This window comes from Bactrocera latifrons, unplaced genomic scaffold, assembly GCF_001853355.1.
Source record: "Bactrocera latifrons isolate USDA-ARS-PBARC rearing strain unplaced genomic scaffold, ASM185335v1 scaffold_7, whole genome shotgun sequence".
Taxonomy (NCBI): domain Eukaryota; kingdom Metazoa; phylum Arthropoda; class Insecta; order Diptera; family Tephritidae; genus Bactrocera; species Bactrocera latifrons.
This window is the reverse complement of record NW_017537378.1, coordinates 704,442-729,445: the sequence shown is the minus strand read 5'-3', so window position 1 is coordinate 729,445 and position 25,004 is coordinate 704,442. Positions and strand designations below refer to the sequence as shown.

Sequence of the window (25,004 nt, the reverse complement as noted above, 5' to 3'; positions counted from 1 at the left end):
TTTCTGGCATGTTTGAAGCTTTTTCGTCTGCGTTTCACTGCATCTAGGCGACCATATTGGTGCGGCGTATTTGAGGACCGGCCGGCCGATTGCATTGTACGTTACCAACAACATTTATTTGGCTTTTCCCCGCTCAAGTAGTTCATAGTCCACTTCTGTATACGCTACGTAGGTTTTTTGATGTCTTTAAGTAGCATTTTGTGATTGATTGTGTCAAGAGCTGTTGACAAGTCCAACGTTACGAGAATCGTCCTTGGCGCTAAGTGCTGTGGTGGTGCTGTACACTCTTCGGAAGCCCTGCTGGTGGTTTGTTAGACTCAAGTGGTGCGTGATGGGACTCTACTTTGCTGGCGGCTTTCTCAGATTTCAGTAGTGGAACACTCTTCCGATTTTCTACACAGGACCTTGGTGAAGAAGCTTACTAACGTTGAGCCTAGGTGTTTAAACATCAGCTTGTTTATTCCATCAGGATTTACAGCATATTTTATTGTCTTTCTATCAAAAAGATAAAAATGCAGTTCAAGTCAGGCGAAGATTATCTGATGTGTACGGAGAAGATTTGCTGACCGGAGATTTCGATCTTGAAGATTTAACACGTCTTAAAGGACTATTGAAGCTGATGTGGATAAAATAAAATCGTTGGTCGCTGCAAATCGACGAATAACAACTCGAATGAAAAAATTAAAATTAATTAAAGATTTCTTCATTTATATTTGTCTAGTTTTTTGCTTTGTTTTTATTTACTACTTTGATCCACGCCTCATATATAATTCAAAGTGTTTTCCGTGTTTTTTAAATTGGTACGCATTCCAATGGTTCGTTACCATATTTTTTCTACAGGGATCTTTACTTCCACAATTGTGTATGTGTTGGTGGATGCTTGTAAAATGACAAACTCATAAATTTCAATCTGACGCGCTCATGTATAGTGTGTAAGACTGGGCGCGTGTTGGCGCTCGGAAGGCAACCAAAGGGTCTACATGTAAGCCAACACTGGCGCTGGATCTGCTCGAGTTGCTTGCCTTTAATATAAGGATATTCCTTTTTTGCGCGTGTGAGTGTGTGTCTAAAAATTGAATTAGTTTGCAGCTGTTTACGCCGCTGTGCCAGCAGCGGGCGTAGGCACAATAGCGGCAACGGCGAGTGGTTTACTTTAATGCGAACTATATGTATAAATCGAAGCGTATGGAAGCTGTCGGGGCTGTCCTTTTTGCAAACGTCATACGCTCACTCGCACTCGACAGCTGTGATGAGAATCAGCGCGAGCCCCTTCACCAACGACCGGAGCGCCAACGTAGCTGTCGGTGGCTGTATGTGCATGTGCTTGTTGGAGCACTTGAACATATCCTTCGTTGGCGCTTTCAGTGGCCGCTCGGTCGTTCTCATGCGTGCGCATAATGATTGATGATCTGCAACATTCGATGTGCTTTGATGGTGATTTTTATTTGTTCAATCCAACCTCACCCGCATATCAAACGTTTACGACGTTGCGCCTTCACACCCACACACAGATGTGGCTATATGTATACACACACACATTTACAGTTGTGTTCATAGTATGTGTGTGTGTGTGTGTGCCGTAAAGGAGTTAAGTAGGTCGCCGTTAGTACTTTAAATTCAGCTCTGTGGTTAACTGCCTCGACCCATTGGTTGGTGGCTGAAGGCAGGCGGTTTCAATTTATTTATTTCACTTCGCTCGTCTGTCGATACTTAAAGACTCTCCACACAGGCGTTATATATACATATGTACATACATACATATATACTCTATGTGTGTGTATAAAGACCTGCGCCTCATTTATGCTGATGCTTGTGGATTTTTATGCATTTAGATTTATTTGCGGCGACGGCGACCGCGTGTTGAAATCAATATGACCGAAGTTTATTCGATTTTTATGACATATGTCAGAGATAATGCTGTCAAATTTGTTGCTCGTGTACATATATACTACACATGGGGACATTTCGTTTTTCATTTCCATATTTTTATATTTTTTTTTTTTGCAGAGAAATGGTGACACTAACGGTGTCTTCAAAACCATTTCTATGGCGAAGAATGCTGCATTTTATGTTCTCACATAAATATCTCAACGTAGGGCAGAGTTGCTTTCATGAATTCTAATAAACAGATTTACGGTCAAGGACTTCACGCTCATCAGAATTCTCCTCCTTTTTTATAAATCATTTTCGAAAATACTCCAAAAACCAGTTATCTGACATATTTTCAAAACTGATTTCTAAATATGGACTTCGTAAAGCTTAGACTAAGAAGAATGATCAATACCTCTTCCACTAAAAGACTTACAAGGCTCCCCCAACAATTACAATATAATATACTTCTTTGTATATGTATGTAGATCATATATAATTATATATATCCATACTTTTCAGCGCTGCATCCCTGCAAAGGCTAATAAAATTTTAAACTAGAGCTAAGTTATGCTACAAGTTACTAATTCTTCCTAATTACTTTACATGTGTAAAGCTTGGAAAATTTGAATTATAACATTTTGCCAACACTTTGGCTGCAACTAAGCACACATACAAACATACATGCGTGCTATACACATACACAGTTATATTGTTTATGTTTTCGCTCAGAGATCGTGGAGCTCGAAAAACAGAAGCAGCTCTTATTGTTTGTGGGAGGCAGTGCTAATGTAAACATGATATGCACCTTCGTCTTCCTGCACTCTTCGTTGGCTTCCGGCTATAGAAACATACTTCCTGAGTATACACAAACAAGTACATACTACTTAAACATATTATATACATATGTATAAGTGAAATGCAGAGTTTCACTGACGTTAATGGCAGTTTGCATAAACACGCATTCACGCATGCATTCTACCGACAGTCGAGTAGCAGCACCCGTATATCCTCATTGTTGGCGCGGAGCTCTTTTCGTTTCTTATGTGGCAAAAAGCCTTCACCTATTCGAGTTTGAAAGCGGCGTAAATATTTCTTTTTGAGTTAAGTAGAGTTTGACGTTTCGTAAAATTTTACTTGGTGTTGGGTTTTGTAAATGAGGTGTGAAATATTTGGTTTACTGTTGGAGATTGCTGTTCGTGAAGAAACGGTTTTGCCTACAATAGACAACATTTCACTGATCTGGTTTACTCGAGCGGTTGAAGAAAACACTCTATTCAATAGTTACAGTATTCATACATACAGGAAAGCAAGAATCATAGCATTTATTTAGCCATTAATTATTTTATTGAGAATGACAACTCTGCTTAAATATACGATTGATTGAAATATTTCTCTTATTTTTTCTTTTATTTTTTTATTGAATACATGTGGCAACCCTATTTAATATTATGATTGTATTTCAAACTTGGTAACAATTAAAGTCTTGTGCTAAGTTTTCACTATACATTTTTATACAAAATAGTTTTTATGGAAAATTTTAATACGACAGCAGTTGGCAACTCTACAATATATTATCTTACTAGCAAAGCGCGTTTAGATACTTATCCATAGTAACGCTATTTTTTAACTTTTAAGTTATTTAATTTTTTTCTAACAAATGTGGCAACCCTATTTAATATTATTATTTCATACTAACTTTGGAAACATTAAAAGAGTTGCATTTGCTGTTCATAGCAGCTTTTTAAAATGTATGATTTTTATCGGAAAAATTGCATTCGAAAAAAGATGGCAACTCTGTAATATAGTAAATTTACAATAACGCGTGTTTAAATGCAAATTCCGAGCTTATGGTACAGTTAAATTTTAATTTGTATGTCATTTACATTTTATGAACACAAAAATGTGGCAGCCTATTAAATATTATGATTTTATTTAAACCTTAAAAACATTTAAAGTTTTGTACATGATATTTATTGTATATTTTTATTGTTTTAATCCACATTAATTTTTTTAAAAACTAAATTTAGAAGGGAGATAGCAACTCTATAATAGGTTATGTTACAGGGTACAGCATTTGAAGTGTAACCAATTAAGAAAGTCATAAATTCGGTTTGAAAAATTTATTTTATTTATTTTAAAGTACAAAATGTGTGAAAATAATCATAAATTCAGGACCAATTCATGTTTGCTCGATATGACCACCTTTCACCTTAACTATGGAATTGAAACGGTCAAAAAACGAATTGCCAGCTGCCCGAATGTGACTTGCCGGTATTTTGGCCCACTCCCGGACAATGGCTTTCTTCAGCATCTCGAGACTGGTGTATATTTTACTTCGGACCTTGCTCTCTAAAATGGCTCAGAGAGAGAATAATCCATTGGATTTGCATCTGGCGAATTCGAGAGCCATCGTGTGGTCGTAATGAAGTTCGGAACGTGGTTTTTCAGCCATTCTTGATTCACTCGCGCTTTGTGAGACGGTGCTGAGTCTTGTTGAAACGTCCATTGTTTGCCCACGGCTTCAAAACACCCTGCAGAATACTTTCCCGATAATATGTCGCATTTACTTTGACGCCAGGCTCGATGAAAATAATTGGTCAGCGCACATCTGCGGTAACAGCGGCCCAAACTATTATTTGTGGCGGGTGCTGTCTTTTGGTGGCCAACCGATAACTTAGCTTCGTATGAAAGGTCGGTCAAGTAAACCCTATCGGTTAGAGAGTTTACGAATTGCTCAATTGGAAAAAAATATTCGTCAGAAAACACAATGTTCGAAATTGGACCGCTTTCGGCCAAGCGAAGCAACTGCATCGCTCTCTCAAGCCTTACTTGTTGCTGCTACAGTGTGAGATCATGGGCCTTTTGTAAGGCCTTGGCTTCATTTTTCAATATGCGTCGGGTGCTGCGATCGAATATTTTCAGTTCCTTATCCATTTCACTTTCCGAATGTATTTACTTTTTTTATTATAAACAGCTGATTTCAGTGCGACAGCTGCGCGAACGGTCTAAAATTAGTTACACTTCGAGTGCCAATAAAGCATGTTTAAATCTTTAGATAGGCATTATATTATTTTAAAGACATTTTTTTTTTTATTTAAAATTTTTTATGAAATAAAGGTGAAATCCTCAATTTGTTTGCAATATTTTAAAAGCTTTTAATTCCACCGAGAAATTTAAAATTGTTTATATTTAAAAATTTTTTTTTTTAATTTTAAATATTTCAAATTTTTTTTTCACGTTTTATAGTAAGACTGAGTCCATTTAATATTTGTTGGCCTCAACCAGAAGCAGAATAAACTCGTACACAAATGTAAAATGCGATTAAAGTTACGTATACGCACCGCCGTTTCATGGGACTGAGACGTGATTTGCGATAAATAAAAAATCGATAAATCAAATGCGAAAAGTGGCAGCATAAAGCAAAAAGTGCAAAAGTTTAAATCTCAAATAAAGTATGTTTGCACAATCTCAGGCGGCGCCTTGAAGCACACCTACGCTAACTTGAGACCAGAGGCTTTCTAAGTATTTGTAGAGGAGTGGTCTCGAGTACTTGTTGAAGGCGGGCGGCGCACACAATTAGCGCGCATCATCAGACACGTTTACGCCTTCACGACTTTTCATTAAAACCAACAAGGAAAAACACAAAAGCAAAAACAAATTAATAACAACAACAATGTAGCAATATAATCAGCGTTACGCACTCGCAAGACAGGAAAATGCTTGAGAGAAAGGAAGTAGACTAAATCTGTCTAAAGTGCGAAGAAAAAGCAAACATCAACATTTCTACAAAGCGAGGTCGCAAATAACAAAGTTTGGATGGTTATGTTTGAGTTAAAAATGAATATGTGTACAAAGAGAGTATAAAGAGAGTACAATAAGTAGTAGAACTCATTTTCGGTGGCGTGAAAATTATATTTTGTATCGCTTGTCACCAACTTCTCCCTTGAACAAGCTCGTTTCAGCAATGTATTAATTTTCGCCACTTTTGGCTTTGCTAAGCAAAAGTCTACACAAAGAAGAAACGTGCCTTTAACGACGAAACTGCGGTGACATGCACACACATTTTTCAAAAGGAGACACTATAGCGGAAGAAAGGGAGCTGGGTGCGAAATCTCAATGACTTTTTAGCCACAAAATGTTGCGCCAGCACTTTGCTTCAGTTTCCGTTTCAACCACACTTCCTCATCGGTGTAAGCACTTCACAACTCTCTTCCACTTTGCCACAAAGTCTCAAGTAGCTGCGTGCGTAGGAGCGAAATTAGCAATGTAACGGTTTCTTGTGGGTTGCAAGTCACCACCAACGGCCTCCAACGGTTTCGCTGGTGTTAATTAAGCGTAGCACACGCAACAGACAACAAGACAAACAAGTTGACTACGGCAGCTTTTTCCAGCTATTTACTCTGCTGGTGTAGGGATTTGTGCTTAAAAGAGTTGCCACAAAGCGCCTATCCGGTGCGGGAACTGGCCTCACAATGAGCAACTTAAATATGCTCACATTCCTTACTCCCTCTAGGTAGGCACATCTCTTGTACAGTTAGGCGTATACAAATAGCTGCGTTAGAATGACAAATATGAGCAAATAGCTAGTAGATAAATGGTTTTCATACAACTGTTGAAATAACGAGCAAAGTGCGATAAGACAGTGACATTTTTATGCTCTTTAAGTTAAAACTCATGTAGGCGCGAGAGTAAAAATGTATGCATTGCCAACAAATTATGCTGCATTTCGTCAAAAGTTGCCACCTATTTAAAATTTATGACTAAGAATAAGAAAAAAACACAAAATAAAGATATACAACAATATGATCATTATGTCAATTAAAATTTCGAATAATTAAAGTTAAGAGTTTTTTAAAAGGGTTGCCAAATATTAGATTTTTTTTGGTAAAAATAAACAAAGAAAATTATTGCACTATAGTTTTACAAAGAGCGAGCTTTAGCGAGAATTATATAAAAAAAATTATACAGGTTGCCACCTATTTGAAATTTAAAAAATGCTAAATTAAAACAATCGAATATATGAGTGTTAAACTAAAAAAATTGAATACTTAGAGTTAAGGATACATTTTTTAAAGGGTTGCCACCTATTTGACATTTTTTGTGAACGCTAAATAATAAAGTTATGTAAATATTTGAATTTTTTAGCTATACAAAGAAATTAAAATTAAACATGTTTTTGTGAAAAGATTGCCACCTGTTTGAAATTTAAAAATATCAAAATAAAGAATTTCAACAATGTAAGTATTAAACTAAAAAAATCTTATACTTGGAGTTAAAGGTAAATTGTTTTAAGGGGTTGCCACCCATTTGAAATTTTTAGTTGACGATAAGGAATAAAATTATGTGAATATGTGTCACCACCTAAAGATATTTAAGTGGAATTGAAAGTGTAAACACTTTTTGAAATGTTGGCAACCTTGAAATTCATAATTAAAAATAAGAAGGAATTACTCGATATGGCTATAAACCAAAGTTATTTATGAAGACTAACACTTAAAACATTTTTATAAAGACTGTTAACAAAAATTGTAAGAAAATAGAAAGAAAGAAAAGCAAGACTAACTACCCTTGTTGCTCCTGAGGCCATACCTTATCGTGCCGTACTTCTTAACTCGTTACTCCGCTACATTTGCGTTTTGCGCGCTAACTCATTTGTATTGTAACTGACTATCCGTATAACTGCAGTCATAATTCGCGGCAGTAAAAAATAACGGCAGGCAATTTGTTGCAGCAGCAATTAAAATTTATGTTATTTGAAAACTTTTGACAACTTTTTCCACTACCAAAGTAAGAGCACTGCTGCAAAGTTAATTGTTGTTATTTTCGTGTTTTTATTGTTGTATGTTTTTATACCAGGCGATTTATTGTTTTCTGCGAACTGTCAGTTAATTGTTTATGCTCGTTTTTAGCGACGCAGAAATAGTTAAATGCACTTAATAGGCGGCTTTGTTATAATACAGCTGTGAAAATATTGTGGAGCCTCGTTACACTTTATTTATATAGCTTATGAGGCCAGAGATTATAACTATTTATAGCATGAACTGGGTACATTAAGTTTGTCACGAAGTTCTTAAAACCCAAGAGGAAATGCCGGAGATGTTTAAAGTTTCTATATAAACGATCAGTGTGACGCGCTGAGACGAGTAGAAAGCATTTTTATATGACAACATATCGCCACGAAATTTGGTGCGCAATATTGTCAAAGGCAATGCTATAATCCCGGAACAAATTGCTTAGATCGGGGTACTATAGTATATAGCTGCCATACAAATTGATTGTTTAAAATCCAGTTCGTATATGGAAAACTTTTTTATTTGATGTGATATCGTCTCGAAATTTTGCACGAGTTATGGGCTTAGGCAGAGGTACAGTCTCCGAAGAAATTATTTAGATCGGACTACTATAGCATATAGCTGCCATACAAACTAATTGTTCAAAATCTAGTTCGTGTTTGGAAAACTTTTTTGTATCTTCATGGAATTTAGCTCAAATATTGCTCTAAGATAATGGTACAATATCCGAACAATTTGATCAAATCGGAATACTATAGCATATAGCTGCCACACAAACTGATCGTTCAAAATTTAGTCGTTGTATGGAGAACTTTTTTATAAGTATGACGAGCTATCATCACGAAATTTGGCACCGATACCTAGCTCAGACAACGCCACAATTTTCGAACAAATTGTTCAGATCGGAATACTATAGCATATAGCTGCTATATACTGATCGTTCAAACTCCAGTCTTTGTACGGAAAACTTTTTTGTTTGGCGAGATATGCTTACGAAATTTGGCAGCGATTGTGATGTAAAGCAACAGTACAATATCCGAAGAAATTCAAATCGGATCGCCATTCCATATAGCTGCCCATACAAACCGATATTTAGAAAACCAGTCCTTGTATGGAGAAGTTTTCCATATGAAGATATCATCACGAAATTTGACATGGATGATTGCTTGAGGTATCGATCAAGATCAAAATAAACATTTGTTTACACTTTTATGTTGGAAGTTAAGTTTTTCCTTCTTTTTTGTTTTGGTTTTGCTTGTGAGAAGTGATATTAAGTCGTATTTTTAGACTTATAGAATGAATTCGTAGTATGTAAGCCTCATATATATTCACCCAACCTCCTGAACACTATTCGAGCGCCACAGCGAGGTGGATTAGAGTAAGGTTACTATATTCCAGCAATTTCGACCGCTCAAATATGCCATTTTCCTCTGAAAATAATTTTAATTAGCGCACCCATCGTCACGAAAAAACAATTGGCGGTTAAAACCAATGCACAAATCACTTAAAAATCATACGCCGATTTGATATTTACACACAGAAAGCCAAAAACAAAATATTTCGCAATGACTCGGTGCATTATTTGCCAAAATCGCAGTTGAGATGTTTAAAAAACGAGAACCATTTCTTTTCTTTCTATTTAATGGTTAACTGAAATACCCCAAGCACCGAAACTCATTTCCGCCGCGCATACACACACACGCACACAATCCCACAACTTCAAGTACGCGGCTCATGCACACACTCACACAAAGCTGCCGAGTATTAGAGCGGAATTGTTTTCGATTGATGCTGCCACTTTTACTCCTGCCATTATTGCCACCATTTTCGTTTTTTATTTGTTTTTGCTGTTTTCCGCCAATGCCAACAGTCAGCGCGCGGCCGCGTCACAATGAAAACATCGTTGAAATGTTTAGAGCGAAAATAAAGCAGTGAAAAAATGTGCCAAATGCACGCATTGTTTGTTAAGCAATGAATGTAGTGCTCGCACTTGCAAGTGTGCATGTGTGTGTGTCCATGTTGAGTGAATAAAAGATTGCCAATCGCTGGCGCTCAATGCGAGCCAATTCCTTGTGTTGCCTTCGCTTTTTTCTTTGTTCTACGCTTTTGCTGTTGTTGTTTTCAATTTGTGTTGTTGCATTCGGTTTTTTGTTGTTGTTGTTTACCACCAACCATTTTTCAATAGCCATCAAACAATCAGAAAACCACTAGCAAACAGCAGAGCAATTCACTTGTGCCAACAACCAGCTTTAGCGCTCCCCTTCGCACCTTACACCCGCAGCACCATCTTCCCTCTTCCCAATCATAAACGGCAACGAAAAGAAAAGTGTACTGAATTCAGCTTAGCTTTTTCGCATTTTGCCACATTTGGTTGCACGAGCATTGTTCAGCCATCGGTAGGGCTACTCGCGTTTGGCCGTCTGCCTGACTGTCAGTGTACAGCTTCCAGTGCTCAGCTTCCGAGCTGCTAACCTCAAACCACCGAAAACTGCGCAGCTGAGCGTGGTGGCCAAGAAAAGGGTCGAGGTAGTGGGGCATATAAAAATTGAAGGTTTTCGGCGCAATTTAGCCGAACGCCATAGAAATTGGCATTGTTACTTCGTTAGCTCCGGCTGTGTAAGTGGTTGCCAAAACAAGGGGGTCACTGGCTCGGATTAGGTGTGCGTTTGAGTATTGCCCTGAATATGTGTGGCATGATAAATGAGGTGTGAGCAGTTGTAATCGTTGGGGACCACAAGCTCACAAAACCGGTGATTGCGATTATTGGCAAGGTTGCAGTTAGTATCAAGACGCAGCGTGAGTTTATATGATAGTTTCATAAGGTACAACGCTTGCTTTTGCTGTTTTCTTATTTTCTTGAAATATATATGTATATCTTTTCGGAGTGGAAGAAATTTCACTTTCATTAAATTCCATTTATAAAACAGATTTTGAAGAAGTTCAAGCTTTTTGCTTGTATATATGGACATATAAATTTCGTTGAAAAAAATTTAATGTATGCATATAGATTCATGCACTTAGATGGGAATATATTTTTTATTGAAACTGATCGATCTGAATAATTACAACTTGTCAATCCAATACATAAAAATAAACTGAAGATTAACTTGATTTTTACTTCAGAGAATACTCAGGTACTTTTTTCGAAATTTCTAGCCGTAAACCAGCCCTTTTTGAGCTAGTTCAATTTCAGTCTAAAATTTTTACTGTCAAGCTGAATGTTTTTAAGCAACTGTGATATTAAAATGTTCAAAAGGTGCAAACAGGTAAAGATAAGTAATTGAGAAGTCAAAATTTGTATTTTTTTTTGGAATTTTTTTTTATCTTTAGACTAGGTTTTCTGCTACAAAAGTTGAGAATCAAGTTCTCTTACTAAATTTCATATTATCCATAGTAGTACAGTTAATTCTCTAAGCAGCAACATAAAATTAATAAGCATAGGAGGGATCGTACAAGCCAGCTATCGCACTTAGAACGAAGCTTGTGTAGAGACTAGATTTAATGGGGAGAATAAGTTGTGGGTATAATTTCTCTTAAGACCCGTTTTTGATATTTAAGAGATTTGAAAAGTATACACAAGGTGCGTTCCAAAGTAAACAGGACTGTTTGAATCTAGCGCCCCCCTGGTGGCGCCATCTATATGTCGACTTGGGCGTGAATCTGCTATCTTTATTGATTGTCCAGTGAGAATTTTATGACATGTCATTGATTGGAAGTGAAGTTATTGCATTTTAGGTGTCAGTATGTTTTTGTTGTTGTTAAAACTTTTACCGAAACGTTTCAATTGATCAAGCAAGTTATGGAGGACATAAATGACGATCAACATGTCGGTCAATCAAAACTTTGCGGGAATTCATCAAAAATCAGCCGAAATCATCATTGAAATTTATGGAAATGGAATTGAACATCTCCAAAATATCGATTTATCGCATTCTGACCAAACATTTGGGCTTACGAAAGGTGTGTGCACGGTTTGTTCCGCAGAAATTGACTGACGACCAAAAATTCGAAGGACATCATTGTGACCGATTATTTGACCAAATGTCACATTTTAGTCGTTAACCACTCCTCGTATTCACCTGATACGGTACCTTGCGACCTCCTAGTTTTCGGAAAGATGCATTTGCCCATGAAAGGAAAGCGTTAATCAGTCGTAGAGGCCATTCGAAAGGCTTGCAGCGGCATACTAACCAATGAGCTAAAACACTCGTTCGACTTGCTTTTGGACAGTGCAAAAAGCTGTATTGAAGCAGAAGGAGAATATTTTGAATAAAATAAATTGATTTTGCCGAAAAAACATTTGTTCCTTTTTTTAAATCCTGTTTACTTTAGAACGCACCTTGTAGAGTTCTTATGAAATCAAAAATCTGAAGTGAAATGTTTCGCATCAAAACTCAAAGGCATATGAGGTAGGTGGTGACATTCCATGAGTGGGCCGGTAGTCCGATAGTATGGATAGTATATAATGATAATGAACAAAAACCAATCCATGTGCTTACTTTATACTTAGTATTAATTAGATTTTATTGTATGTATCCGCTAGGTTACGTTATGTGTTTTTGAATAAATTACTGGTGTAAGTGTCAAATGATTATTATGGTGGTCTTTAAATAAATCCAAAATATTACGTAATGCTTTAAAAAACCATAATTCCTTCGGTATTCCCGATGTATAAAATATTACCAATAAAAAAAGCCAAAAGCTTTCGAATGAACGAACTATCATACAAGTAATACCTGCGTTAAACGCAAATAAAGTCATTTCTGAACCCGAGTGGATGATTTTGCGAATTGTCAGTAAATATTTTATTGATAGGTTAGGTGATATTAGGTTAATATGGTAGGCCAACAAGCCACGTATATACTAGTTTTGGTCCTTTGCGATACCAGATGGAGTATGTCGCAACCAGACAGTGGCCAGTTAATATTCACATCATGTTCCTACAGGCTCTTCTATCGAGTGCCAATGGGAATTTTGTGTACTTCCGATCCACCGTTTTGCATATGACTTCGGCAATGTTGCACTCAAGTAGCTCGTTCCATATAGTTTTGATTTTCTTTACCATTTCTTCTGTTGAGATCTTCGTGTAGACAATGCATGGATTACCCATGTTAGTCATACACCATTTTTGGCAATCCACTATTTCATTGCACGCGATGCCATTGTGGCCTGGCACTCGGTAGAAGTGAAGCTGCTTACTTCTGGCAACATTTTCCACTGCTGCCCTGCTTCCCAAGCCCTTTACATGCATGGATTATTTTATTTTTGTTAATTTTAGGCAACGGATATCTCGTAAGCGTTAATATGTTTTGAATGGCAGGGTTTACTAAAAAAATCGTAAGAGTGCATTCTTCTTACAAAAAAAAAAAAAAAAAAAAAAAATCAAACGAGAAATGCATTTTTTGTTAATAAGAAAAAAATAGACCTTCACGTTTACAATTAAGAGTTCATACTTACTTGCTACTAGATTTCGTAGTGGTGTTTAAGAATTTTTTTTTTTTTATAGAACCAAGCAAAAACCATATTCGTTATACCCTGGTAAACTTATAAGCTTTAAGCTCACCTGTGTTTCATTTATATTACGTTATGGGTGTCGTGAATTCACGTAACATGAATGAGTGAAATAAAAGAGCTTTATAATAGAGCCGTGTTTTTGATCAAGGATTACACTCTGTAAGCTATAAACTCTTGAGCAAGAAGGCGATGAAGCCAATTGGGGATATTTAGTGTGATTATAAATTCAAAATTGTCTTAAAAACATGGTTCAAGAACTTGGTTGGGAAATATTAAGACAGTCCACCCCGAAATTAATAGAAATGTACAAAAATATTTATACTTAACTCATAGAAATTATATCTGCAACTGAGTCAAAATAATTGACGCTTCTGCTATTGTTTACGTGAAAAATTTAAAGACGGTCCATATAATATTAATGAATTTTTTAAATGAAGCCGGAATTTCGCTACTATGAACATTTGACAGCATCGAATATGCTATGAAAGGAATTTGGGATCTTCCTGAAGTTCACAATCGTCCCCTTTAAACCAAATATTAAGAATTTGATGTCTTAATTTTAATATTGTTATTTCTAATTTGTACTGAACCCACAATACTAAAGCCAGGGGTCACAATAACTTTTAACAGCACAACTAGCAATTAGAAGTGGCAGTGCTTTGTGGCATGCACACATATTTACACGCACGTGAGTTGCAGGCAGCACAGCGGCGCTGGTGTGAGGGACGCAACAATCACGTTTGTTTAAATTTTAAAATGCCACTTAACAATGTTGCTGAATTTAATGGGTGCTCAACGCCGGCAACTACTTCACCGAGTGCGACCTTTGACCGAAACCCTAGCGAGGGGCGAGGGCGCGGCAACGCTTCCAATTTGTTCAGCATAACGCATGCATGCACACATACAAGCGCGCTGGCAGTTAGTGGGTCCCTTTGTGTTGCGTCGCGTTGCTTTGCCCTCGACTAACTGCCGCTAAAGGTGCTGAACTGTCAACAAATGCGCGCTCGAGCACCGCTCGCCCGCGTTTAGTGCCCGGGCGGCAGCGCGCCAATTTGCCAGTTTCATTGCGCCAACGCAGTGTTGTTTTTGCGTGCACATGTGTGCGCTTGTGTGAGTGTATTTGTGCGCGCGTTGCGAATTCATTAAGTTTGCACATGGTTGCCTCGGCTCTTTGCCACTAACGGTCGGCAGTCGCCAGTCGTCAGCTGCTTTATTATGCTGTTTTACATAGCTAAACAAACTTGTTGTAGAAATGCGAATACGCCGCGACCCTCTGCCCACCTTCCACTCACTTTAAGCGCCGAATTTAAGCAATTTAAGCAATCAAAATTGTTCACATAAAAGTGGGGCAACCTCTTCGTTCGGCGTTTAATTAAAAAATTTTCAATTTCGAGCAAGTTTGTGGCAGCTAAAGTTTTGGAAAATCTGTTTGTATGCTTATATTTATTTGCCGCTGTTGCCACACATACACAAATATAAACTGTATTAAACGACCTGTGCGCCAACATGCAACGTGCCACGTGCAAATATGTAAACTCTTAACTGCCGCAAAAACTTTTCTCCTCAATAAATGTCAACGACATGTAATTTGCAATTTACGCAATACTTGCCACAACTGTCAACGTGCGTCGTGCAGCAATCCGCGGCGACAACCGCAACTCCGACTCCGACTCAGTTCCAATTGCAGGTGACGTATGTGCAGCATTCTCGCTAGTTGCATCAACAGTTGTGGCACGTCTCGTGTGTGTCCGTCACCACTCGCTGTTGCTGGCGGCGGATGTCAGCCAATGTACTGTATGAGGCTGCTCTGTGGTCACAACCGCAATGAACTGACTCTTTGGTTTGTCGGTCGGTTGATGGGCGGTTGCATGGTGAGACAGCGCGCGGCAGTGGCACTGACAGTGTGGCAAGGACTAACCATTTTGCTACTCGACTGCTTATAAAGACCGAAGATCAGCTGTCAGTACTGTTGCGCTTTTGTACTCAGCGACATTTGTTTATTATCATGTTTTTTGTTGTTGTGCTTGTTATTGCCTTCATTAGACAATCCATTTTACTTGTGTCCATTTGTCATCGTGCTCCTTTGTTCGGTGCAAATTTTTAGTCGAGTTGCATCGTTTCAACTATTGGTGTAAAATGTCGTAAGAAAGAAAATTTTTTAMAAAAAAAAAAAAAACCGAGTTAGTATTTCTTCATTTTCGGTGTTTGGAGCCAAATTGGAGGCTTCAAATGCAGCCAGGTCCTGTTCCATCTGGTTTTTCCTACGGGGTGGAGGTCTTCCTCTTCCTCATATCCCCGACGGATACTGCATCAAGCACTCTCAAAGCTGCAGTGTTTTCATGCATTTGGACGAAATGACCTAGCCAGCGTAGCCGCTGTCTCTTAATTCGCTTAACTATGTCAATGTCGTCGGATATCTCATAAAACTGATCGTTTTTCTCGCGGAAACTCGAAACGTCGACTCATCAGATGTTGTCACCGTCCATGCCTAAGCACCATGTAGCAGGAGGGGATGATGACTGACTAATAGAGTTTGCTTTTTGTTCGTCAAGAGCGAACTTTGCTTCTCAATTGCCTGCTCTGTCGAAGTAGCACCTGTTGGCAAGAGTTATTCTATGTTGGATTTCGAAGCTGGCATTGTTGTTGGTGTTAATGCTGGTCTCAAAATAGACGAAATTATCTACAACTCCAAAGTTATGACTGTCTACTGTTTCTTTATTGACAGGAGACAAGTGGTGTTGTCCTCGTTCACTACCAGACTCATTCGTTTTCCTTCTTTATACATTGTGCAGAAACCAGAAGTAACTGCGTGGTTGTTCAGGCCAATGATATCGATGTCAGCAGCTGTGCACTCTTGTAGAAGATAGTACCCGCCCTCTTCAGCTCTGCAGCTGAAATTATTTGCTCCAGGAGTAGATTGAAGAAATGAACGGCCGGGAGAGACCCTTCCCGATAGTGACGGAGCTTTTGGTAACTTTCAGTGGATAAAAAATTCAAACATCGCGGCATAGAGGCAATTTCGTGCTGTCAAAAGTAGCTTTGAAATCGACGAAGAGGTGGTGTGTTTCGATCCTCTTACCACGGATCTTTTCCAATCTGGTCAGTTGTTGATTTTCCAGGCCTAAGACTGCACTGATAAAGTCGAATCAGTTTATTGACTGTGACTATGGGTATATAAAAATTAAGTACAGATTCTCCTTTCAGATAGTTTTTTTTTTGTTTTTCAATATAGGTACTTACATGAACCCCTTGGAGGTTTTTGGGTACTAAAAATTTTGGGTTCGATTAAAATCAATATCAACAAATTTCTACGTTTGTATTTAATTTTAAAGGTAGTGAGTAGCGTTTCGACTTTCTTTAACTATAATATTTATATATAAAAAGTACTTATCACGTTGGTTGTCCGTGATGGACTCCTGAAGTACTCAACCGATTTTAGTAAAATTTAGGACACTGTGTTCGGTTTGATCCAACAGAGAAGATACGATAGTAAAATCAATTAATAAATAAAAGAAAACATAATTTTTCACATATTAAAACATAAAGATGCATTTTTCTTTTGTTTTGATACAATTTTGATTATTCTCACTGAAAAATATGTTTGAATGTCATTTAAGAGGATTACAATTAAGTTTAAGTTCTTTTGGCGAATTCTCTGTTCAATAATAATTCTTAGTGGGCAAAGCGAAGGCCTCTGTTCTAATTAGTAATTCCATAAACCTTCTACTGGATAGTCAAGCGGCAATTATGGTTATCCGTACCTTCAATCTCAAGTCTCACTGTGTTGGGTTATGGAAATCAGCAATAACTAGACTCTCAGTTGGTAACTCGGTTAACGTTATCTGGTTACTCGGCCCGCAACTGGAGACCTAACTCGCTTAAGCTGGCGCTGACCATTTTTCAAGGATTGTTTGTAGCGATGGCCCCTCGAAAAACAACTCAGGTCTTGGAACCAAGCAATACAGGGCCTACCTCAAAAAGTTCCTACTTCTAGACAAAAGGGAGCTTAGTAACATAATAGGTGTCATCACAGGGCATCTCCTCTTAAGATCTCGCATCAGAAAATGGGAAAAGTGGATTCAGCGGAAATCAGAGCATGCGGAGGATGATGATATGCTGGAATCTATGCGTATGTCCTGCACACAGCCATATTCGATTCCAACACTCCAACTTAAGAGACATCGTCAGTTGTGGTGTAAAAAACATTTTTTTTTTACCAAATTCACTGAGTTGCTGGATAAGGTTAAACTTGGTTACCATCTTCGAGCACAATGTGCCTAATGATGTTTAAGTACGGCCGCCTGTGATTTGGTGCTCACTCGCCTCCCTTTTCAACCAACCAACTGGTTATGCTTCTTTAAGCCCGCTAGTTAGAAGACAATGACTGACTGAATCGAGCTCTGTTCGAATTTCATATTCATCATAAATAATATCTTTCTCATACACTCTTACACGACTTACACGCGTGAGTCCAGACCAAAGTAACTGCTTTACAATTATTTCACTATTAGACACCTATTGTATTGTAGTTATTGCTGTAGTTCAACGCACGAAAGGATTGAAGGTGGGGAAAGTGTCATGCTACTTTTTGCATTTTAACATGAACAACAAAAACAAAAATTTTAACGAGCAAAATGTAAGGAATGTAAAAAAGCTACTGAGGGGAGTGAAACAACTGAGACTGTAGCACAGAAATGTGCTTTTAAGCAGTTTTGATTTCTTTGACTTGTTTTTGGATAAGGACACTAAATTTTAAAATTCTATGTTATTGTAAAATTTCTACAGAAACACACATAAAAAGATTTACACACAAATAAAAAAAATAAAAAAATAAAAAAATTTAAGAAACCGATATTAATTTCAGGCATATTGCTTCGGAGCTATTGTTCAATTTACTTTTCATCATGCACGCTGTACTTATATTTAACGTGAGTAAAAGTGTACTTTTTTAGGAAAAAAGTCTTACCTCTGTTCGCTAAGTTAATTTAACTGGTTTCTTCTTCCTTCTTTCTTAATTTGAAGTTATGTAATTTTTTTTTAAAAACAGTACAGAAATATTCAGTGTCAGGGGTTACTTCAGCTAAGTATGTCTGCTCATCTTTATGTGGCTCTAATCAAAAGATTTCCGGCAAAATATACAAATTTTTGATTTATTTTTACTGACTTATTGCATCTTTTTCATGATAACATCAAAACTATCAAACAAGGAGTGTCTTCCAATAGATTTACTTTCTTTAAGCAACTCTTCTATTAAGAAATTGTAGTAAAAAAACATACCCAGAATGGTTTCATTACAAGTATCTCTTTTGCTTCATCAAAATAAGACGCAAACTTAATCTTTGTACGAACCTACACAGCTACTAGAGACTAACGTTTGCTAAGGCAAGAAAAGTAGGATATTACCTTCATATGTATTGCAAGGGCAGTAAAGAGTCTGTATTATCTACGCATTCACATATACATCGTCTTCATAAATTAAATCCACGTTTACATACAATCATCCATCGGTATACATGACTAGCCAAAGGAAATAAAAAAACAATTTTTATAGAGGTTGTAATAACCAAATGTATCTACACATATACATATATAATATATAATAAGAATGAATTATATATACGAACTACTATGTGGAGTGTAGTTACTTTAAGATTTGGAAACAACGAAAAACAATCGCCGACACCGAAAATAAACAGAAAAGTGGAAAAATAAGCGAATAAAGACGAAAATACACTCTCAGTCAAGCGGAGTGTGCACGCTTTGTTGCAATAAAGTTGGCGCGTTGCCTACCACGAGCATATGTTCGCAAATAAAAAAGTTTTGCTTTCAAAAATTAAAAACAAATATTTGTTGAAAATTGAAAAATAAAAATATGCTGGAGAACTTAACAAAAAATGTTCGCTAAAATAACAGCGAATTAACTCAACTGAAGTTTACACACTGCGTATGAGTAACATTTTACCAAAGAAGTTTTCACAAGAATTACTAAGTTTGCTGTTGTAATTTTTATTTCGTAACTAACACAATATAAATGAGTAAATGCTTTAAGTATGGAGCATAAACTCAACAAAGTTTTTATTAAAGTATTTAATAAAAAAAAATTGTTAAAAAAAATTAAAAAATATAACCTGTCTCTTATACACATCTAGATGTGTATAAGAGACAGAAGAAATATAAATAAATATTATTTTATTTATTTATAATTTTTTTTGATTATGGTTATGACATTAGGGTGGGATCATAATATTTTTTTTTTAATTTTTTACCCATGGCATACTGAAAAATAGTTCCTTGAACACTTCTAAGAAGGGCTTGGAGAGAAATTTTAATTATAAGTGTTTTCCTCTTATTAATAATATATAATATAATAATAACTCGCTGGATAGATTATAGGAAATTTAATACTAAACAAATTAATGTACAATGATCGAGCTCATTTTTTGACCACCATACCCACCGTTATTAAACTTATTTTTAATTTTTTTTTGGTTTATGGTATGTATATGTATGCATAAATTTTTTTTTTGTTTTAATTTTTTGCTCATGTCATACTGGAAAATAGTTCCTTGAACAATGGAAAATCGTGGAAAATCTTTTAACTTCAACTTTTTTTTGTCTTATTAATAATATTTTAAAAATAACTCACTCATTGATTATAGGAATTAAATATTCTAGAAATATGTATTTTTGTTTTTTTATAAGTATACATTTTTAAGGACTACCTTAATGTAAATAACATTCATTATGTATCAAATTCCATCTAAACATTGCATGATTTAGCTTTGTTTTTAATTAAAATTAATGTTTATTATACTCTATTTATAATACTCTATATTAATTAAAAATAATGTTTATTATACTCTTACAATAGGCTTATCAGCTAAACTAATTACAAAATTTTAACGGAAACGAGACTGACTGATTGATGATAACATTAAATTATGCAACTCTCATGGGCATAAGATTAAAATTTTCATTTTATTAATTTAGTGGAAGATATTATATTTTGTCAGTATCACTAGTTTAAATAATGGATTATTTTCAACAGTTGTCAGCTTGCAATGTGCGTGTGTATGTGTATACATGAAGCAAAATAGCAATAAATTCGTATGGAAAAGATAAAATTTGCATATTTTAACAAATTGAATGCGAGATTTACCGAAAATTGCAATAAATAAGCCGGTTAGTTTCATATTTCTGCTTAAGAGAGGAGGATAAGAGACACAAAACCTTTGTATCACTTAATGGCTCTGAAGCTGCCAATTACTTTAAACTATTAAATACATTAAATATGCTCAAACTTTGCTATAAACGGATAAGTTTCTAACAAAGTGATACGAAAAACAACTTTTAACAAGAAAGTGCTGAACACGAAAAAATATCACTCATACGCCCTGTAAAACATGCGTTGTAGGGCAAGCTATAACAAGGAATATTGAGAAAATGAAGGTTAACATGAAAAAGCGTTAACTATGACTGCAGCGAATTGCAACACCCTTCACAGGTGCATTTCTTATGGCATAAAAGGAATAAACAAATATGTTTCATTCATTTTGTCGATAATGTTGTATGGCAGAAACATTCTATAGTGGTCCGATCTGAACGATATATTCGGAGGTTTTAGCGTTTTCTTGCACTATAATCTATGCCGAAATTGGTGAAGATACCTGGTCAAATAAAAATGTTTTCCATACGAAGACTGCTTTTTGAACGACCAGTTTATATGGCAGCTATAAGCTATAGGAATCCAATTTGAACAATTAGTTCGGGTATTGTAGCATTACTTTAGGTAATAATCTATTCTGAAATTCGTAAAGATATCTCTTCAAATCAAAAAGCTTTTCATACAAGCACCAGATTCCGGTGGCTCAGTTTGCATGGTAGCTATATGGTAAAGGGATCCGATTTGAACAATTTCTTTGGAGATTGCATTATTGTCTTAGATAGTAATCCACGTCAAATTTCGTGAAGATATCTGGTCAAATGAAAAAGTTTTCCATACAAGGGCTTCCTTCAATTTAATCGTTCGGTTTGTATGACAGCGCAGTGGTTCGATATCGGCAGTTCCAATAAAGAGCAGCTTCTTGAGAAGAAAAAGGCTTGTGCTAAATTTCAGACCAATATCTTAAAATCTGAAGCACTAAATCGCTGGTAGCTGGGTTAGGATTGAGATGCGTTAAAGTTGAATTTGTGGTAGGAAGATTACTTGAACTAATTTTTTTTTCATTTTGTATAATTTAATACAAAATTGCTGAGAAATAGTATGGAGGCAAACATATTTTCAGCAATTTATGATATAAGACAGTCCAGTAACTACGAAACTGCTGCCTTTTGCAAAATTTTAAAGCAATAGCAAAGCTTACGGAGCACAAAAATATGAGGGTCCCAACTATACCTTGTATCTCAAAATATAAACACATCTACCTAATACCGATAATTTCATAAAATTGTAGCTTCTCTCGATGCTATCCACTCAACTTCCGACGCAGTTAAAGCGTGCATGCGACAGCTGTTAATTTAATAGCGGCGAACTCATAAAATTATGATTAATATTTTCATAAATTCCGCACTTTGCGGTTGTCATTGTAAATATTTGCGAGCTCGTCAAAGCGTGCGAACGAACATGCGTCGCTTATATCTATAACCTTGTGGCATAAACTGGCGCAAAAGCCGTTAGCCACTATTTGCTGCATAATATCAAAATTGTGTGTGTGTGTGTGTGTGTGTGTGTGTGTGATATGCGAATATGAAACATGCTAATCCACATGGCAAACAAAGTACATACATATATGTATATGTGAAATATTAGCGTTATATGTGTAAGTGCAGCGTCAAATTGGCGAAAGTGCAGCAAACACAATGCGCAGCGAAGTAGTTGCGTATGTGTGTGTATGCGTATGCAAATAGCTTGTATGTAAAAATTATGTGCGGAGTAACAAATTTGCATAAATATTTAGTGGTAAAATAAATTCGAGCTATTTGCGGCCTCACGCTGCGCACTAACACACACACACGCACACACTTACACATACAATTTCACATATAATGTATTAGTGTTGGCGCAACATAGCTGCGTGTGTGTGGGTGCTGGTTATATAATATAAGCCAGACCTAGAATTTGAGCGTGCCCCAAGTGTTGGTTAGAGGCACCCACACACACACAATTACAAATACAAAAACAAAATTTTCGCTTGCTTGTTAACGGCATGCATGCATGGTTTGTCAGTGTTGCCGAAAGCACTGTGGATGCGCGTGTGCGTCCGTGCCACGTAATGCACGAAATGTTTGTGTCTGTGCTCGCAATGTAAAGGTTTTTTTTTTTGGTCCTTTTGCTCAATTCATAAATTTTATGCGTTGCATATGATGTATAATAAATATAAATTATACTATGTAATTTTTATGCCTTTTGGCGGTGAATAATATCTGCATATATAAATATAAATGTGTGTGCATGTGGTTTATGAAAATGTAAACGATTTATCTGTGTGCGGTTGAGTTGCGGTTGGCAATGACCTACGCAAAAATTATTCACTTTTAAAATATGCACTGAGCCAAAGGAAATGGTTTCAAAAATTGTATATTAATTTAGGTACATATATTTCGTATAATTTAATAAAAGAAAAATTAAAAGGAATTTCAGATATACAGTAACGGACAGTGGAATTCGGACAACTAAAAAATTATAGTTTTTCCTTAATATTTTAGTGGAATGTTTAAATTTTTTATTTTAGAACAATAATATATATTAAATACATTAGTATTAAGCGTAAAAAAGTGGAGTTGTTTGCACTTATAATTTTTTTTTTTTAATTCAATTTAGATATTGTATCACTTTGGTGATAAATTTTTTTATTTACATTAGAAAAATGATTTTATAGTTTTAGTTAAAGGAAATATTAATCTATACAAAAATATTCCTTTTAGTATTTTGTCAAACCTTCTTTGCTTTTGATAACAGATTTTATACGCTCGGGCATTGAATTTATGGGGCTTTTTTGTTCCTGCTTCTATACCGTTATACCACGTTTCTTCGAAAATTCCATCCAACTCTGCTAACTTCTTTGGTCTCTTTTATGCTACCTGAGTCTTCATTATAAATCAAAGGTTATCAATGGGATTGAGATCCGGACTGTTATTTGGCCACTCCAAAGTCGAGACCCCAATTTTTATAAATAATTCTTTACCTTAAAGAAAGAAAACAGGATAAGTATGAAAGTTGTAATTAAAATTATAGCAATAAACTCCAGTTGTACAAAAAAATGGATACTTACTATTTTGGCACGATGGCAGGGCGCAGAGTCCTCCTGAAAAATTAGGACATCCGCTCATGAAAAGTGGTTTTCCATTGAAGGTATTAAATTTTGTTTCAAGTATCTCCTGGTACTTAGTCCCATTGTTGGTTACTTCTATTAGGGCTAGTTGCCCAAAGCCATAGTAGGAAAAGCAACCCCAGACCATTCGGCTGCCTCCCTGCGTAACAGTTGTTTGAATACATTCGTCCTTGATCCGCACACCAGTTCTCTTTCTCATGTAGGACATACCGTCGCTGCAGAAAAAGTTAAATTTAGACTTATATGAGAAGATTACATTTCGCCAATCAAGTTGAGTCCAATTTTGATGTTCTTTTGCCTATCGTAAACGGTTTTGACTAATTTTTTAGGTTAAAAGTGGTTTTTTTGGCGGCCCGACGAGCGTTGAAACCAATCTTTTGAAGCCTTCGACGAATAGTTATTGTGCTTACTTCCGTACCAGCATTTTCAGATATCTGGACTTTAATGTTCTCAGCAGTTTTGAAGCGATCCCTCAAGCTGATGCGTTCCAAAACCCGATGTTCATTAGAACTTGTCTTCTTCTTGGCTCCAGATCCAGGTTTTCTCTTAAGAGACCTGGTTTTATCGAAATTTTTTAGAAATTCGCCGATGTAAGACTTGCTGAAGCCAACTCTATCACTAATTTCCCGAATGGTCAGACTTTCTTTATGCAAAATCAAAATTTTACTTTTTTGCAATTCGGACATTCTTTTAAATTTAGCATATTTTAATTTGGCTTTAACGAAGAACGAACACGAAATAAACTTTAAAACTAAAAAAAACAAAAATTAAAAGTTGTTTATATCATAAAATTATGTGAACGAATAAACATTTCGGCAGAAAATTACACGTCTCGGTTACAGTCGTGCTTTAAATTTCACTGCCCGCTACTGAATATGTAAAAAGCCGAAGGACTAGTTCGTGTTAGGCTCCTTGACTTTTCCTTATGCCAAGTCCAACAAGAACTGCTCAAGCTCTTAGGTACCGAATATGTGGACCCCAGCACCCATAGTTGATTGTTTTACGCACACCCCGGTGAATGTATGAGATATACAATTGAAATTCAGAAAGAATGATGTCTGAGAATATGCCCATATACCTAATATAAAGATTTTCGAACTTCCAGTTGACTTTACACTTAGAGAACGTGTTTTACTGGCAGTGTATTTTTGTGCCTAAAACGGATAAATGGGGCGAAAACTTAATTTTAGTCCCCATATAACTAATATCAAGATTTTTAAACATCCGTTTGACTTTAAAATAGTCAGTTGGTGCTCAAAATTAAAAAAAAAAAAATAATAATAAATAATCGGTCGAGTACTTCCTGAGATATGGTTTTTGGTCCATAAGTGGGCGACGCCACGCCCATTTTCAATTTTTAAAAAACACCTGGATGCAGCTTCCTTCTAACATTTCTTCCGTAAAATTTAGTGTTTCTGACGTTTTTTGTTAGTCGGTTAACGCACTTTTAGTGRTTTTCAACATAACCTTTGTATGGGAGGTGGGCGTGGTTATT

The 25,004-nt window shown here is 36.2% G+C and overlaps 1 protein-coding gene across 4 annotated transcripts in view; it reads left to right on the top strand.

Moving 5' to 3' along the window:
* LOC108975843 (cytosolic carboxypeptidase NnaD) overlaps positions 1 to 25,004 on the top strand; it is a 145,654-nt gene that overhangs the window by 45,210 nt on the left and 75,440 nt on the right. The gene's annotated exons all lie outside the window — the stretch shown is intronic.